At 41.3% G+C, this 17699-nt stretch overlaps 1 protein-coding gene across 1 annotated transcript in view; it reads left to right on the top strand.

The window, feature by feature from the left end:
• The window catches only part of sif (still life), a 468396-nt gene that overhangs the window by 409610 nt on the left and 41087 nt on the right, over positions 1-17699 (top strand). The window lies entirely within an intron of this gene.

Here is a 17699-nt window from a genome sequence, read left to right as displayed (position 1 = left end):
AAATAAAATGCCAAGAATAACTTTTTAGAATTGAAGTTTTGAAGAGTTAGCTCGTAACTTGCAAGTTTTGCCATTTTTCAATTCTCAAGAGCTTACATTGGGCTCACAATCAAGTCCTGCTTTCAAGAAATTCTGTACTTTGATGAAATTTTACTCGAAACTGTCAGCCAAATTGAGTTTTGCACGACCAACATAATTACGAACCATCTTCGTATTTGAAAAGTGAATCACAGGTAGGGACGATCGAAAAATGTAATTTTAAAATGCACTCTTTTGTTATTTATCTACGGGATACCGTTGTTGTTTTTTTTTATTTTATGAAGTCATTTTACAAACAAAGAAAATCGAAATCAAATGTGTCGATGTGAAGGTGGTTTCTTGTAATATTATTTCGACCTTTATTTCTAAATGAACCTGAAGTGCATCAATTTGTTTAACAAATCATGATCTCTTAACGCTTTGTTCATCGAGTTGAGTTGAACGTAACTCCTGCGGTTTTACTTCCATTAATTTCAGTACGTTCCATGAGTTATGAGTTAAGCCACAGTTTTGCTTCCAGCAGTCGATTAGATCCTCGATTCAATGAGATTGATTTTTTGTTTCTGATTAGCTCAGCGCCAACATCGCAACAACACGGCCAATTAACTTGGTTTTCCGAGACGCAAATATAACATCGAGGGTTAGTCATGATGCGTGCACAAAGAATAATTTCTGCTCAACCTATAGCCAAAAGACCGCGTAATTGTAATTAAACCCTTTTCTTTCGCTTCCTTGAGCCCGACCTTTTTATTTGCGTTTTTCCAGCACCGAAAAAGCAAACCCTCTTTGGTTTACCCTGCCCATGTATTATTTCCATGGTTTTTTTCTTATTATAAAATTGCAGAAATAACGCAATACCTCTCCAGGGGCTAGCTTAACCTCTTACGGGGGTTCCATTTTGCTTGCAGTCGTATTTTATCGTATTTGTCTCTTCTTTTTTAATTAATAAATCCACCATGGACATCTATTTAATCGGCTTCGATTTCAACAGTCGCGCAAAAATTTTGCATCCCCTAGCATTACGGCGAAAAATACTCCTAAATGTCTTCTTTCAGTTTCCCCGAAAAAGGAATATTTGCGAGCAGGTTGTCATCCAGTTTAATCTCACTTAGCGAAGGATATTGCCAAAAAAAAAAAAATCAAAGAATAATTTGCGGAAAATGATTTAGAAAACATATTTTCCTGTGCGAAAGTTTTACATCGTTTTTGAAGCTCTTGAAAGGACATAAATGAGAAGCTCAAATTAAAATACCTTATATCCTTTGAAGACAGAATTACAGCGCGTGCTATGAGAGAAACGGTTTACCCTATTCACCCACGATTCTCTTGATCCCCTTGTAACTCAAAATCGTTTCCCCAAAAAGGTAATTTTCAACAATTTTTGGAAACTTGTCTCTCTGTTTGCTTAGCTGCAAACAACTTTTAACTCTGGTTTTTCGAAGAGTAATTGGCTGTATTTAGTTGTATCGCAATGGATCTTACCAAATGAATTTAACCCCAATCAATCAATCATCCTCTTGCACACTTTCCCGCATCGGAAAATACAGGTGATTGAAAAGTTAACCCAAACTATTCGTTCGAAACCCTACAACATGGTTCCGAACTCCTTCGTCTTACACGGCCGTGCTAAGGAAAAACACCGTATGAACCTTCAGGCGTTGCCAAATTTCCTTTGGTAAATCACGAATTTTAGGGCAAATTTACCTATACCTTTCTCCCAATTATTCAGAAAATTTTGCTCGCAATTTCACCGAAAAGACCCGAAAATTTCAGGGGAAAATATTCACAACCTTCCTCAAAAATGAACATTTTATCGAAGGAAATTTGGCAACCCTCGAATGTTCACACGGCGTTTCTCCTTAGCACGGCAGTACACCTGTCATCTCCGGGAACTCGAGTTCCCTTTTTGTCAACCCCTGTGGCAACACCTCTCGTTAAATCCCTGTCTGCGGTGTTGCCACGATTTCGCAAAAATGAAAATTGATCGCTTTATTGGTCAACACCAGCTTATGATTTCACACCGGCAAACCGACAATGTTGATTCCCTTCCGCATCCTTTCCTCCCCGCGACAAACTGATTTCCTTTTCGCGTCAATTTATGCAACTCTGAGGAATTCTGCCCTCGAGATTGTCAGATCAAGTATTAAAAGTGGAGTATTTTACGTCCAGTTCGGCAGGAAAAAGGGTTTTTTTAAAGCAATCTGTTATATCTGCGTCCAGTTCTCTCTTTGAATCTTTGAATTCTTCCACTGCTAATCAGTGCATGCAAATGCGAGACGAAACAAAAGAAAAACTGCAGTTGATGCTTTTTAGTTTTATGATCGTCCCTCGTTTTTAGAATTGTGTTTTTTCATCAATAATTTCAATCCACAGTTCGTCTTTTTTCCTCAAAACTCTAACTTATGAGAGAAAGAAAGATAGAGAAAGAAAAAAAAAACTCATTAAAATTACCCATCATTTTGTAATTACAGGTTTATGGTCCATTTTTTTTTTTATAATTTTATCGCCTTCCTACCGAATCCTAGGTGCCAGAAACTGAACATTACTGCAGTGGATGCTGATCAATCATCGAGTTTTTTTAAAGGATGACTAGTAATGGTGAATATGGAAAATCAGAGTACAGGCAATTTTTTAATTATTTATTTTTGCTAATCTACAGGATTCAATCGTCGAAAAACTTGTTGCAGCCGGACGACAATGACACACTAACTGTTTATGGTGAATATGGAAACTCGGAGTATAGACTCAGCAGGATTGGAAGTCTCATACGCCCTTTTACCGAAAACCTAAACTTTCAACAACAAAATGGAGATGTTGCATGTGCGAGGGATTTGCGATTTGAATGTTGATTCTTATGCAAAAGTTCGCGAGAAAAACGATGGTGCCACTGGTTTTCTCTGAAATCAACTTCCAAGTTCAAAAAAAGCTCTCAAGTTAAGGCCAAAATGGAGGGGATATCCTACCCTACCCTGAGAGTCCACCTCTTCATCAAAACAAACTCTCCATGCAAAGATAGGGAGCAAATACATTAGCAGTGATGCCGTGTTCTCAGTTTTGGAGTCCCCAAATAAAGTGGCAACCCTGCCAATGTATTTGCTCCCTATCTTTTCATGGAGAGTTTGTCTTGATGTAGAGGTGGACTCTCAGGGTAGGGCGGGATGGATATCCCCTCCATTTTGGCCTCAAGTTGAGAGCTTTTTTTGAGCTTGGGAGTTGATTTCAGAAAAAACCAGTAGCACCACCGTGTTTCTCGCAAACTTTTACAAATGAATCAACAGTCAAATCGCAAATTCCTCACACATGCAACATCTCCATTCCTAACAATTTCACTTTTGTTGCTATTTTGTACACATAAAAATAAGAAAGTCTATCACGAAAAAACCGTTTCTTCAGGTTACCCTGCCTTTTGAAGCTATTTTAACATGTTGAACCAATCGATATCGATACAACCTCGCCTGTTTGATGTATCGAATTCGATCCATTACAACTCCGAAGTAACTGAAATTGCATAACCACCGCATCGAAGGATGCGGTGTCATCCTCTTGTTGCGCCTTGTGAGTCTGGGGCTCCGGATTACATGCATAATTTGCGAACGCCTTTTGTCATCGAAACCGCGGGGGCGCAACAGGCTCGTTAGAGAAACGGTGTGAGCCCAAACAAAGCAGGTAGCAGCGATTGACGGGAAGCCGCAAGCCACGCGCGGAACGTGTTTAAGTATCCCCCGATCTCCCGGAGCTGAAGTACGTATCGACCCTAGTGTATTTCCAGTGGACCATTGATACCCTTTTCGCCCCTCTACGGCTCGGAGGTTATCTCGATTGAATTCAACAGGAAGGAACCGACTCAAAATTCCAGTCCTTTTGGGTGGTTCTAGAATGGAGTCCCTTTATACTGAGAGTAAAGACAGTGCGAATCCATTTCTGATTGGTTCCCGTGGTTTAGGTCCCCGCAGTGTCACAAACGGGAATGAAGATTAAAGTTTGACCAATCGCAAAGATTATAAACTGGAATGGACGGGGCATTGGGGGCACGGCAAGGAACAAACGGAATGAAACTAGGAACGGAGACAGAAATTCGGGAATACGTTGATGAAAGATGACGAAAAACGTTCAATTTGTGTAATCTTTATTCCCGTTTGTGACATCCGTGAGCTGCGTTGTCTTCAACTCTCTCTGTAAAGGGAGTCTAGTTTTGAATAGATGCAAGGATTGAGTTCTGGTAATCGAATGGATTTCGCCGGAATCAGTTTAATGCGATGGACAGATAGATATAAAGAATACCTCATTTTTATCCAGGGTACAGGATTTAACGAAATGGAAGGGACGTTAATAACAAGACAATCAACAAAGGCATAAATCAAATACACAAATATTAAAGTAACTTATTTTAATAATACTTTTATGGATTAACAACTGATTGTATGAAATACATGTGCGACAATAGTGTTATTGTACAAGATTTTTGTGGTTCGCTTAGCTATTCATTCATTTATTATAAAAGATCTTCGTTTTGAGACTGTGCCAAAAAGTTGTATACATTTCCTAGGTGCCGTTCATTTACAGAGATACGTGGTTTAGCACGTAAGTCATCGATGTACTCAATTGGTTGAATATCCCTTGTGCACCAGGTCAATTTTTCTCGATGAAGCAGCCGATAATTTTGTAGCAAATATCAATGCCGAGTACAACAATGGAATCATCCCCCCTTAAAAAGAACTCGCCGTCAGCGCGGAAAATCTGCATTGCAGAACAAGTAAAAGCCCATGAAAGGTCGATGCCAGATCTGCCGTGCTTTGGAAGAATACCGTATGAGCCTTCGGGCGTTGCCAAATCTATTTCGATAAATCACCAAAATTTGTGAATATTTTTCCTCCGACTTTTTATAGAATTTTGTTCGTAATTTGATCGGAGGTTCACTGAAAAAAAAAAAAATCTCGGTGTATTTACTAAGAAAAGGGTAAAATTACCAAGAACTCAGGGTTCTATTTGATCCCAGTTTTTTCTTGGTAAAATTACCATTGGTGGAATCGGTAATTTTACCGAGAAATCTCGGTGAAATTATTGAACTTTCTCGGTAATTTTACTGGACCTTGGTAAAAACGCCAATATTTTTTATCGACTGTGGTAGAATTACCGAAAAAAAATGGCAAAGTTACCGGGAATTGATTACCAATAAAAGTGGTATTCTTACCCGAAAAAAACAGTAAAAATAACGGGTTTTAGGTAAGCTTACCAGTCTGTCTTGGTAAAATTACCAATAATTGGTAAAAAAAGTGAGATGGTAAAGGTACCAACGGACCGTGGTAAGAACGCCGAGAATTTTTTTCAGTGTGTTGGAAAATTTCAAGGAAAAATATTCATAACTTACTTCAAAAATACATATTTTCAGAGAAGAGATTCGGCAACATTCGAACGCTCATACGGCGTTTATCCTTAGCACGGCAGAGATGTTCCGAAATCCCGAAAAAGCTCTAAGTTTCGTCATGGCAACGCCGCCCATGCTTTTTGTACGCGTCTCATTCGCGGGGAGCTTGGCAGCTTTATCTCGGCTCCAATCTCCGAAGACGTTGTAATTGAACTTTTTTCACCTCCTCCCTCCTCCCCTCCCCCAACCTTCGCCCCCCCCCGCCCCCCCGCGAGCCGGGGCCCCCCGGAGTGAGAACTGTACTTTATTTGTCTAATCCTTTGTCGAAACGCTCGGCGAAGCGCGAGGGATTTCTGTCGTAACGAAGCTCAACTTCAGCGAAAAAATATAGTTAGTATTCATAAGGGGATTGTAAGTAGAGTCTCTTCTCCCCCGTTTGTTTCTTTTGCGTTCGGCTCGGATCCGAGCGAAAAAAATTCGATCCCTAACTAGTTTTTACTTTGTTTTAATCCTCGCCAGACCGAGATGAGTTCACCTTTGGCTCCGGCGTATTATGAAAGCTCCGGCTCCGGGTTGTCGTGCGGGCGGGAAACCGGAATTGCAGTCGCTGGGATTGGGATTTTCACGCTGCGATTTGGCAACCTCGCTTCGGAGTTTAACTCGGCGGGATTCGCCTGGGTTCCGCCCTGCTCTGTCGATAATTTTATAACCCTGGGATCCCCAGTTATCCGAGGCTAAGACGATTTCAACTGCACTTAAAACTAACCTCTAATGGAAAAGATCTGTTGCTGGCGAAAGGGGTGGGGTCGGGAAACTACCCTGGATGCCGTTTCAGCTGAAACTCACACCGGGGGAATTCTTCCGGAAATTGAAAAATTTAAACAATCCCTCAGAAACCACTTTCATTCACCGGAATTATCGGAGAAATCTCTGTTCTCCAAGTCTAGGGGCTAGGTAAACACGAATAGAATGGACGCGAAAGTCTCGACGCCTTCATTTTTGGGATATGCAACATAGGCATCAGATCTGTTGCCGGCGAAAAGGATGGGATCGGGATACTACCATGCTGTCGTGCTAAGGAAAAACACCGTATGAACATTCGAGATTTGCCAAATATCCTTCGATAAAATGTTTATTTTTGAGGAAAGTTATCAGTATTTCTCCATGAAATTTTCAGGAAATTTAGGTGAATTTGCGAACAAAATGTACCATAAAACCGGAAGAAAAATATTACCAAGTTTACCAAGAAATCCGTAATTTATCAAAGGGAATTGACGACGCCCGTGGGTGTTTTTCCTTAGCATGGCAGCATGGATGCCGTTTCAGCTGAATCCTACGGGGAAAATTCGTCCGGAAATTGAAAAATGTTAACCATCTCTCGAAAACCACTTAAATCCACCGGAAGTCTCAGAGAAATCTTCGCTCTTCAAGTTTTGGAGCCAGGTAAGCACGAATAGATGCATCTAGGTATTCGCATCTAGAAAGTCTGGACGCTTTCAATTTTGGGTTATGCAACATAGACATCCATCGAGCACGAATAGTGGTATTCAGGAAATGACATTTACATTGATCAGTTATTGTAGGATCTAGACCTTTAAAAGTTGTTTGGGCCATCCGCATCGATGCTCTCAGGCTGGTAACACTGGGTTTTCTCTTTTTCAGTGCATTTTAAACAATCTTCATAATTTTTCGACGGACTTCCTCACCCAAAATACGTTATTCATAATCTAGGGAACAAGCGTGACCAACTTCCCAAAATCGACTCTAATTTTTCATTCGCGCTCAGAGAACGGAAATTTCAAAATATCTATATTTGTAATAACCTTAAAGTTTCTACCTTAACCCTACTTATTGAAAGAAATTCGTTTCATACTGGTTCAATGACATTTCGACACCGATTTTTTGTCCGCACACCGGGTTCTCCTAGTAGTTAATGTCCACGCGTTTTTTTCGGCAGGGGAGTTCGTGCCAAAGTACCTTGATTTATTTTGCGAGGAAAGCTCCGTACTCTTGAAGGATGCCTATCACTCTTAAAGTGTTGGAGCGCCTTCAATTTCGTTTGATACTGTGCAACACCTCTGTCGTGAAATAGTTGCCTGAAGCGCCGTGGCAAGCTGCGGCGTGGCGGGCGGCTGCCCAACTCCTAGCGCGCATTGACGCCTACAAACCTAAGTGGATACTTCAAGCATTGCGCAATGCGTGAAGTGTTCCCTCAGGTTTGAAGGCGTTAGTGCGCGTTTCGTGCCAATAGCACGCCGCCCCGCTCTGTGTTCGGCTCTAATATTTAAAATCGCGGAGTCGGCGTTTTTCAGCTCATGATTTTGAAATTGCACATTCTGCATGGATTTTCCTCATTCAAATTGATGGAAAAAAAATGTATTAAAGGAAAATATAAAATGTGTTTCGTAAATATTAAAGTGGTTCCGTGTCAAATTTAATGATCTCCAAAGCATTTTAATTATTTCTTTCATCTTTTGGTTGTTTCCCATTTTATATTCATTTTTGTATAGTTTCTTTCAACACAACTATTGTTTTACGCGTGGACGTAAACTACTGGACAAAACAGGCACGCGGACAAAAAATCGTTGACGGAATGTCCTGAAACCTTCATACTATAGAATTTTATAATTCAGTGTTGATCGATACGCATTGAAGGAATAAAGTAATAAGTAAAAATACGTAAAAATATAAAATGCTGGATTTTAAATCTCAATATATACCGACAAAACTTGTCCCAAGTTCATATTCTTTACAAAAAATAAAATAAAATATGGACATGAGTCAATTAACATTTTAGTAGGGGTTCAGGTCGTGTTCAGCCTTTGACGTCACCCTTTGCCAATTCATCTCAATAAATGTTCCATTAATTTATTCCCTTCGGACTGCATTTACATTATATGAAAGCAACTGCAATTTGCTTTTTCTCCCATTTTGGTAGCGTCCCTCGTAAATATGTCCTTCGCAATTTTTTTAATTGAGCGCCTTCCGAGTCGTTAATTACGTAAATTAAGCGCTGGGGCTGACGTCACTTTTTTTGTAGTTTCAATATTAATGTTACGTCACGTGTGACCCCACCCCTTCCTGCTTTCTACGGGAGTTTTTCTCTCCCCGTCTCCCCTCCTCTTTCTTTGCCATACTGCCGTGCTAAGGAAGAACGCCGTATGAACATTCGAGAGTTGCCAAATTTCCTCGGGTAAAATGTTTGTTTTTTAGGAAAGTCATGAATATTTTTCTTTGAAATTTTCAGGAACTTTAGGCGACATCGCAAACAAGTTTATCTGAAAAATTAGAAGAAAAATATTTACAAATTTTCCCGGAAATTCGTCTTTTACCAAAGAAAATCTGACAACGCCTAAACGTTCCTACGGCGTTCTTCCTTAACACGATAGCATAGGCGGGTTTACCTAAAAAGGATGTAGAGTTCATGAAAGAGTGACGCTGAAATTTAGAGTGGACTCCCCTCTCCTTCCGAAACGAAGAGCGGAAATTGATCTGATTTACGAAACCGCCTGAAAAGAGCAAAGGTGGACTATATTTCAGCGCGCTCCTTTCCTGCAGTGACTGATGCGGAAAGGCAACATGCAAAAAAGTAAAAGAGCTACGGAAAAAGTTGAAAGACACTTAATAAGGTTTTTAATTGCCTGTTAATTGAACTTAATCGGGTAGTCCCGGCTCTCGGTAACAGCTCAAAGCTTAAGAGCTCGTAGCTTGTCCACCCTGCCAACGGTAAAATGACGTGCAATCGCAATCCCTCTCTGCAGGTATATTGAAAAAAAGCACTCTGAGCAAGCTTAAAACTTGATTGACTTACAGTGTTTAAAATTTCACGAGTTTGTGACAAAAGTCTCTTCAAAATTATCATCAAACTTTTCCCCGGGCAGTCAGTCAGGAGAGAGGGAACATGTAAGCTTGAGTAAAGGCGGCGTCACCTTCCGGCCGAAGTATCACAAGCGCCATGCGACGTTTTTAAATTTCCGCCGCCATTTTATTTTTTTACAGAGGAATTTATTGTTCAACGAAGCTGTTCAAGAATTCCACTGAATTTTATTTGTGCTGCCGATAAAATTCAGTGAAATTTTTAAATGATTCAACCAAAAATTTCTCTGTAAAAACATAAAATGGCGGCGGAAATGTTGAAACGTCGCATGGCGCTTGTGATACTTTGGCTGGAAGATGATGAAATTAACGATTGATTTTTTTGTGAAAGTTCTTTTTCTGAAACTGTAATCGATTTTTTACAATTTTTCGCCAAAAGCTGTCTGGTGTGTTCGGGGTCGAATTTTGTTTGCATTTTTGCACCAAGTTGCAACACCCGTCAATGATCTGAAATTGTCCTCCAATTTAAAAGCTTTAAAACGGACTTAAATGAGTCGCCCTTCGTCCTGAGTATATTTGGACGTATTTCTGCCAAACGGAATTATGTGCATTAAGACACGAGCCCTGAAACTCATAAGAATTTATGCATAACAGGGCTCTTGCCTTGATGCACATAGTTCAGTTTGGCAGAAATACGTCCATTTAAGTGCGCCCGTTTTTCCCGACAACTCGGCCCCTGAGATGAAAGTCAAGTTTCATAAGGTATAATCAAAGACAAAATATTTTACAGTAACCAATAATGAGTACATTTTTAAAGAATTTTGGCATTATTCTTTGTTATTTTGTGTTCCTTTTTTCGAGTCAAATCAACCCCAAGGGCTTTGTTCCTTAACCCAATTTTGTGCGAAGTCGATCCAAACCATAGGTTACTTCGAGACATAGGATCATGAAGAAAGTGTCCTGCCGAACTTATGTAGTACTCTTGTTTATTTCCTCAAACTCAGATGTCGCGATTTACGAGTGGCGCATTGGATTACCACAGATGTGTTCCAGGTTCGATTTTGGCAGCTGGAGACTAATTTTTAACGAGGTTGCAGATTTTCGATACAAAGATTTGATCACTACATTCCAGCGATTCGACACGGGAAAAACTAACACACAAAAAATCAACCCACAGCTTGTGATACTCCGTGTCTGTTGTTTGCCCCGTGTGTAACTGTGTATGTCGCACGAGGTTCTACAAATATTGTGTCTCTGTCATTTCCTCTCCTGACGGGCACCAGCGGGTGCGACCTTTATTCGATCAATATCCGAACCCGGACGATTCTCACGTCGAGTCTAATGCCATCCTTTGCATAATCATGGCTCCGCATTCGCCAAAGCGAGGCTTCCCAATAAAAATTTCGCAGCGGAGCTCGCGCCGCGCCTCGCCGCGGAAGTGGTGCATTACGGATTCACGTGTGCTTTCTCGGAGGATTTTGAGCGCCGGACAAGATTTACCGCCATCTCGTGAGGAGCCGCTAACGAACGGTCCACAATGCCCGTCCTTGCCAGATTTCCGCCGATTTAAAACGAGTGCCGCTCTAATGGACTTTCTCACTCGTGGAGGAAAAGTCGGTTACGTTACTAGGAATATACGGTTAAGATTGAGTGATAGTAGGTATTAGACTGGCTAGCTGGAAGGGACCGTCCCTAAAATACGTAACGCTAAATTTGCGTTTTTTAGCACCCCCGGACTCTCTTGTAACGCTCCGTAGCGCTGTGCTAAACCCCTCTAAAAATTACGTAACGCTTGACGGCCCCTCCCCATTTCGATAAAAAATAATCTAAATATCACCTTGCATTTATTGAACGGATTCACCACATAAAAGTCGCAAGGAATCTTTTCATCCTAAGTTCGTAGACATTCCAAGTGTGGATTGCATTCCATGCTTGTATACGCTCTCCAGAAAATCTAGTGATAAGTACCATATTCCTGGTGGTTTTTACCATTCGTCTACCAGATGTATTGTTAACACTACCAGGAATCTGGTATTCCTGTGTAACCTAGTGCACAGACAATTAGACAATCGAATAGCCACTATCATTTTTTTGTTTATTCGTGCACGGTGAAGTTATCGGCTCTTAGTCGATCCTGATTGCTGAGCATTCTCAGAACGCGTTTTTTTTTTAAATTATTGAGAGCATTGTAAAAATGATAAAAATTCCCGCGATCAGTAATGTCCAGAAAAACTGGTGATTCTTCGTGTTTTTACTCTGATTTTGAAAACTGAACCATCACCAGGGTGGCAGGTCTGAAAACAAGATATTTTTGAGAGTAGACGGATAAACATATTTTTCCCCCTAAAATTATCAGTTGGTGAGTTGAATGCGTTAATCGTAAGTCCACTAACTTGAAAACAATGGAGCTATCTTTATTCCAAACGGGGATTGATCATCTTTCAGACAAAGTAAGTTTTCCATTCTCATTCGGTCCTCGACGAATTCACGGATTTTCCTGCCCAACAAGGCAACTCCGGATAGTTTGCACTGCAGAGGATTACTGCGGCGTTTATTATGTGGTGAGCGAAAAAAATAGAGAGACAATGGAAAGCAGGAGAGGGTGGCCGGGACCACGGGATGAGAGAAGGACAGAAATTGCACTTTTACGAGCCGAGCGGAGGAGGGAGGGGTAGGTTATCGAAAGTGCGCGATTTCGCGTTTTAAAACACATGTTGCACCGCGGAAGGGATGAATTATTAATGTAATCTGTGCAGGTGGGGGAGGGGGTGGGGATGGGGGGAGGGTAGGCACTTTATCTGGAATGGAGGTTCGATCGAGAAGTTCCGTAAATGGCGTCGGTCAATCAACGAGTTGTAGGGGTTGAGGGTGGTACCCCGCCGTGCTAAGGAAGAACGCCGCATGCAATGTCAGACGTTGCCAAGTTTCCTCCGATAAAAACGGAATTTATTGGGAAAATTTTGAATATTATTTTCCAAAATTTTCAGACAATAATGAACGCAATTTAATCTAAAATTTTTGAATCACTCAAGGAAAAATATGCATGAATGTCGTCAAAAATTCATGTTTTATCAAGGGAAATCTGGCAACTCTCGATTTCTCATGCGGCGTTCTTCCTTAGCCCGGCAGTATTTTGATCTTACCCGCTCTTTCTTGCCCACTATTTCGCTAACTGCTTTTGCAGGAGGTAAATCTTCGCAAATCGCCGCCGGTGAGAAATGTTTTTGTGTGAAAGTTGCCCTCGCACTTGAATCCAGGCGGTATTTCAAAGGGCGTGTTGTGCTTTGCGATGAATCGATTTATCTGCCGTTTGACCTATGTAGAAGGCTCGATTATCATGTCAGCAACGGACATGACACCTTTATAATCGATTCTCTAATACTATGTATGGGGAAAATATCGATAGCCGACTATTCAAACTTCGCCACTGAGTATTTCTCCACACTGTTGTCCAAGCTGTTTTCGAACGACTGGGACTGGGGGCTGATTGTTGAAGTTAATAGACAAAGCGATAGACAAGGGAGACACAAGGAGTATGGAGCGATTCAATTGGTTGAAATGGGTGGTCCGCACAGACTAAGGGAGTAAATGATGGACTAACTATCGGGCCAGCGGACTGATTATTGAAATTGATGGACAAAGCGATAGACAAAGAAGACACAGAGAGTACGAAGCGATCCTATAGTTGGAAACGGGTGGATTTTATAGACTAAGGGAGAAAATGATGGACTAATTATCGGGTCTCTCGAGGGTTGCCGTTAGTTAGTCTATCACCCACGTCCTTTGTCCATTGCAACCACCCGCTTCCACCAATAGGATCCCTCCAAATCCCTTTTGTCTTCTTTGTATATAGCTTTGTCTATCAATCTCAATAATCGACCCGCTGTCGTGGGTTGCCGTTAGTTTGTCTATTACGTACATCCTGTGTCCATTACAACCACACGCTTCCTCCGGTGAGACCCCTCCATATCCCTTTTGTCTTCTTTATCTATCGTTTTGTCTATCAATTTCAAAAAATCAGCTCGCTGGGTGGCTTAGACCGATTTGTAATCTTTTGAGACGATATATTTCATCGGACGGTTTATTTCTTCAGGCACGTGAAAATATATAATTCATCTCTCTTTATATCACACAAGCTTGTTTCTATGATACCACTATTCGAGCTTTGGAGTATGGCGGAGTATCATCGTTATTTGAAGGCGCTTTGAAAAACAAGAGAGAAACATTCAAATACTCATACGGTGTTCTAGCGCTTTATATCACGCAAGTTAGTGCCTGTATAACCATTCTTGGGCCCTTAAAGCCTCCTTACTTACAGTGTGACCCTAATTCTAGACCTGTTAAGAAACAACTAAGAATTCGTATCCCTGATTCCGATCGAAGCCGTCCATTGTCAATGTCTATTTTATTTTCCTCTATTTTTATGATATTTAATCCAGAAAATCACCAAGCTTTATCAATGTAAAATCATAAACAGTAGAACCATTGGGTATATTTCCTTATTTTTATGTCTTATCGTCTCCGGTACAAACCGAGGAAAAATCGAACGAGTTGAGACCGTCACCCAGTCGCACAGAGGATCGAGTCAATAGGAGAGGTCGGACGAAATTCGGAAACTTTAAACGCTTATAACTCCGTTCATACAAAACTTCAGGTCCTAAAAGTGATTTCATTGGTTTCCTCGCAAAATTTTCTGCTACTAGCACCCCTTGAAATTTAAAATATGGCGATATAAACATCAAAATTTGCAGTTTTAGTCAAAAATTTCATGTCTAATGGGTCAGACGCGCTGGTCACAGAATTGTGTTTTGATGCTAGGTTCTCGTAGATTAGTTGAAAATATTAAGATCCGTCCAAACCGCAACTTTCCACGTTCAGTATTAATCGAAATATCGCCCTTTGAAGTTGTAAACGTCATCCAGCGCGGTAGTGACACCTTTGGTGTCTTCCCCCTTGCTTTCATCCGCGTTTCACGTTGAGTAACCAGTGCTAATGTGTGTCTCCTCGACTAATCAAACCAAGGTGGAAGAGACCAAGATTGTCACTACCGCGCTGGATGACGTCAAAAACCCGACTTTTCAAAGGGCGATATCTCAGTTGGAGTGCATTTTGCAAAAAGGAACCACTAGCATTGCAATGTTGCTAAGATTGTGCAACTTCTTTTGTCTTGGAGGAAAAACCCGATCATCCATTAATAGTTTCTATTTTACTCGCTAAAAAACTGCGAATTTAAGACAAAAATTACCGTCTAAATTTCTTAGTTTTTCACGATTTCCGAAATTTTATTGCAAAGGATGAAGTATCACAATCTTAGCATCATTGCAATGCTAGTGGTTCCTTTTTGCAAAATGCAATCCAGTTAATATTGAACGTAGAATGTTGTGGTTTGGACAGATCTTAATATTTTTAGCCAATCTGCTAGAATCTGGCATCAAAATACAATTCTGTGACCAGCGCAACTGTCCCATTGGCTGGATCTACTGTGAGTCGTGCCGATCCTGATCCGGGCGAATGACCCTCCGGGTCAAATCGCTCAAGAGCAGGAGTGAGGGTGACGCTTATGGTTAACGCTCAGGAGAAGGGGGTAGCTCCGCTCAGGGGGGGGGGGGGGGCGGATAATCAAAAAGCGTGTGGCGCCACGAGCAGCTTGGAGGCAACGAGGCATGAGAACGCCGGGGGTTGGGGGGGGGGGGGGCTCATAAAAACCGGGGGAATAAAGACCGGCGACCGTCATAACTCCCCCCCTCCTGGAGTCACCCCCTCCCCATTGGTCGTCGTTTCGGCCTCGTATCACCGGGCTCCATTTGGACTACATTTTGCAATTCGGAACCATGACTTCTAGCTCATCTGTGAAAACACTTATGCCCGTAGGAAAACTAATGGCACATACGTTGTTTCTAAACTGAGTCAGAAATTATAGTTCCTATTTGCAGAATGTGGTATATTTAGTACTCTCTGTGTACAGGGACAACTGTGTAACTCGGAAATCGGGCATCTCTATTCTGCCGTGCTAAGGAAATACGCCGTATGTGCCATCAGGCGTTGCCACATTTCCTTAAGTAAATCACGAATTTATTTTTATATGTGGTTTGGTTCTTTTCTGGTTAACGCAGTCTATGTCTATTGTATGTTTTTAAAAGGAGATTGAACCCAGTAAATGACTGAACGTTTTCACAGAATGAACATTGACCAATGAAAAAATGGGAAAAATTTAAAATCACAACTTTGATTGGTCCCCCCTCTCAAAGATGAAGTATGCGCCATAATGTTAAAACATACTAAAATTTGAATTAAATACTTGTATTTTTCTCAGTTCTCCACTCGTTTAGGATTGTTACTCCCCTTGGGGCTTGAACATAGGAGTTAATGTCCTAAAGTTTCCCCAATAAAAAATGATGGTTTTTTCATTTGTTTTTTTCTTTCTTCCTTTGTGTGCGTGTGAAAATGACTCAACCAGCTCCTTTCTTGGCAGTTGGCGGTTTTATCAATTTGACCGGGTTAAGAATGTAAAAAGAACGGACTTTGTTGCCCAATTGCAGGAACAAGTGACTGCCATTGATTTTTCTATATAATTTATGTTCTTTTATGGGTACGTCCAAGGTCTTAGTTCCCTGATAATCGAGAAGAAAATCATCCCTGCTAGTTTTGTACATCGAGCCTCTCGTTGATTTAAGCGTCTCAGTTTCCGTTTGTTTACAGGAATGTCACTCGTGTTTTATCTAAGACTTTTCCCTCATACTAACCGCCTTTTTTTCTGTACACGTGGCAACTTTTAAATGCAATACAGCAACTTACTCCGACTCCTCGTCGCGACAAAGCCACCCGGATAAACGCTCAATTTACATTGTTGCCAGACAGTGCTGAAAAATCAGCACTTCCCCCAATTTAAACACATGTGAAATATCTACATCTAATTGCACAATCTGGCAACGTCGCGCTCAAATCACTCTTTTTGTATCTTTCGTGTTCCCAGAGATTTTGACGGAGCTCCCTGTTTTCCCCGCCCGCCCCCCTTCTTTTTTCTATTTTTTTCCGAACCGAGTCTGCACTGTGTTTTTTTTCTCCTTTTTTTCTCTTTTCGTTTTTTTTTACGCCCAGCGTCTCGCTCGGGCGCGCAAAACAATCGCGATGCACCAGTGTTGCGGTGGATTATTTGAAATTGTTTCCCGTTCGCTCCTAGTTTTTTCCCCGTCTTTTGTAGGGGACCAGGGAAAAGTGCAGTTAAAATATAGGTCACTGCTGTGCACATTAAAATGCTGGTACCATATTCTCTCTTCTATTCTCCGTTTTTTGGAAACCACCCTTTGGTCCGTATTTATCTATTTATCGACCGGAACTATACCCAAAATGAGTGATAAAATGAATGGACTAACTATACGGTCTCCCCTCGGTTGCCGTTTGTTACTCTATTACCTACCTACTTTGTTCCGTGCAACCACTCGCTTCCACCAATGGAGATGTTGCATGTGTGAGGAATTTGCAATTTGACTGTTGATTCTTATGTAAAAGTTCGTGAGAAACACGATGGTGCCACTGGTTTTCTCTTAAATCATCTCCCAAGCTCAAAAAAAGCTGAGCTTGAGGCCAAAATGGAGGGGATATCCCACGCTATCCTGAGAGTCCACGTCTACATCAAGACAAACTCTCCATGCAAAGATAGGGAGCAAATACATTAGCAGTGATGCCGTGTTTTCAGTTTTGTAGTCCCCAAATAAAGTGGCAGCCCTGTCAATGTATTTGCTCCCTATCATTGCATGGAGAGTTTGTCTTGATGTAGAGGTGGACTCTCAGGATAGCGTGGGATATCCCCTCCGTTTTGGCCTCAACTTGAGAGCTTTTTTGAGCTTGGGAGTTGATTTCAGAGAAAACCAGTGGCACCATCGTGTTTCTCGCGAACTTTTACATAAGAATCAACAATCAAATCGCAAATTTCTCACACATGCAACATCTCCATAGGATCCCTACTCCATACCTCTTTTGTCCTCTTTGTCTATAGCTGTGCCTACCAATCTCAATAATCGGCCCGCTGTTCCATTACTCAGTTTTTGTCGGGTCGATTCATCCGTGGATTCTATTTTTTCCGAGGCTTTCCGCAAAGATTCGTAGCGAGGGGTTTTTTACGTGGTAGGGTTTCTAGTTCTACGCCCAAGCCTCCTCCTATACCTAGCTTCGGGACCAGTTGGAAGCAGTGCTGCCATTTCCCGGAATTAATTTCAAATTTCAGAACTTTTCAAACAATCGGACAATATTTCGAATCTTCGAAATTCCCGAAATTTTCAGTCTTGGGGAAGGGGTGTCCTGTCGGAATTTTGGGTTTTTTGTCAGTTTGACCGGTCATTTGATCAAATTTGCTGATTTTCTTATCAGATATGATGATCTCCGGAACTAGATCCGGGCATATTCCTGAATTTTTCTCGGAATTTTTTAAAAAATCGGAATTTTTCGCGGAACTTTATGGGAAATTGGAATTAATTCTGGG

Source organism: Bemisia tabaci, chromosome 8 (genome assembly GCF_918797505.1).
Source record: "Bemisia tabaci chromosome 8, PGI_BMITA_v3".
Classification (NCBI taxonomy): Eukaryota; Metazoa; Arthropoda; class Insecta; order Hemiptera; family Aleyrodidae; genus Bemisia; species Bemisia tabaci.
This window is presented reverse-complemented; position numbering and strand designations above follow the sequence as displayed.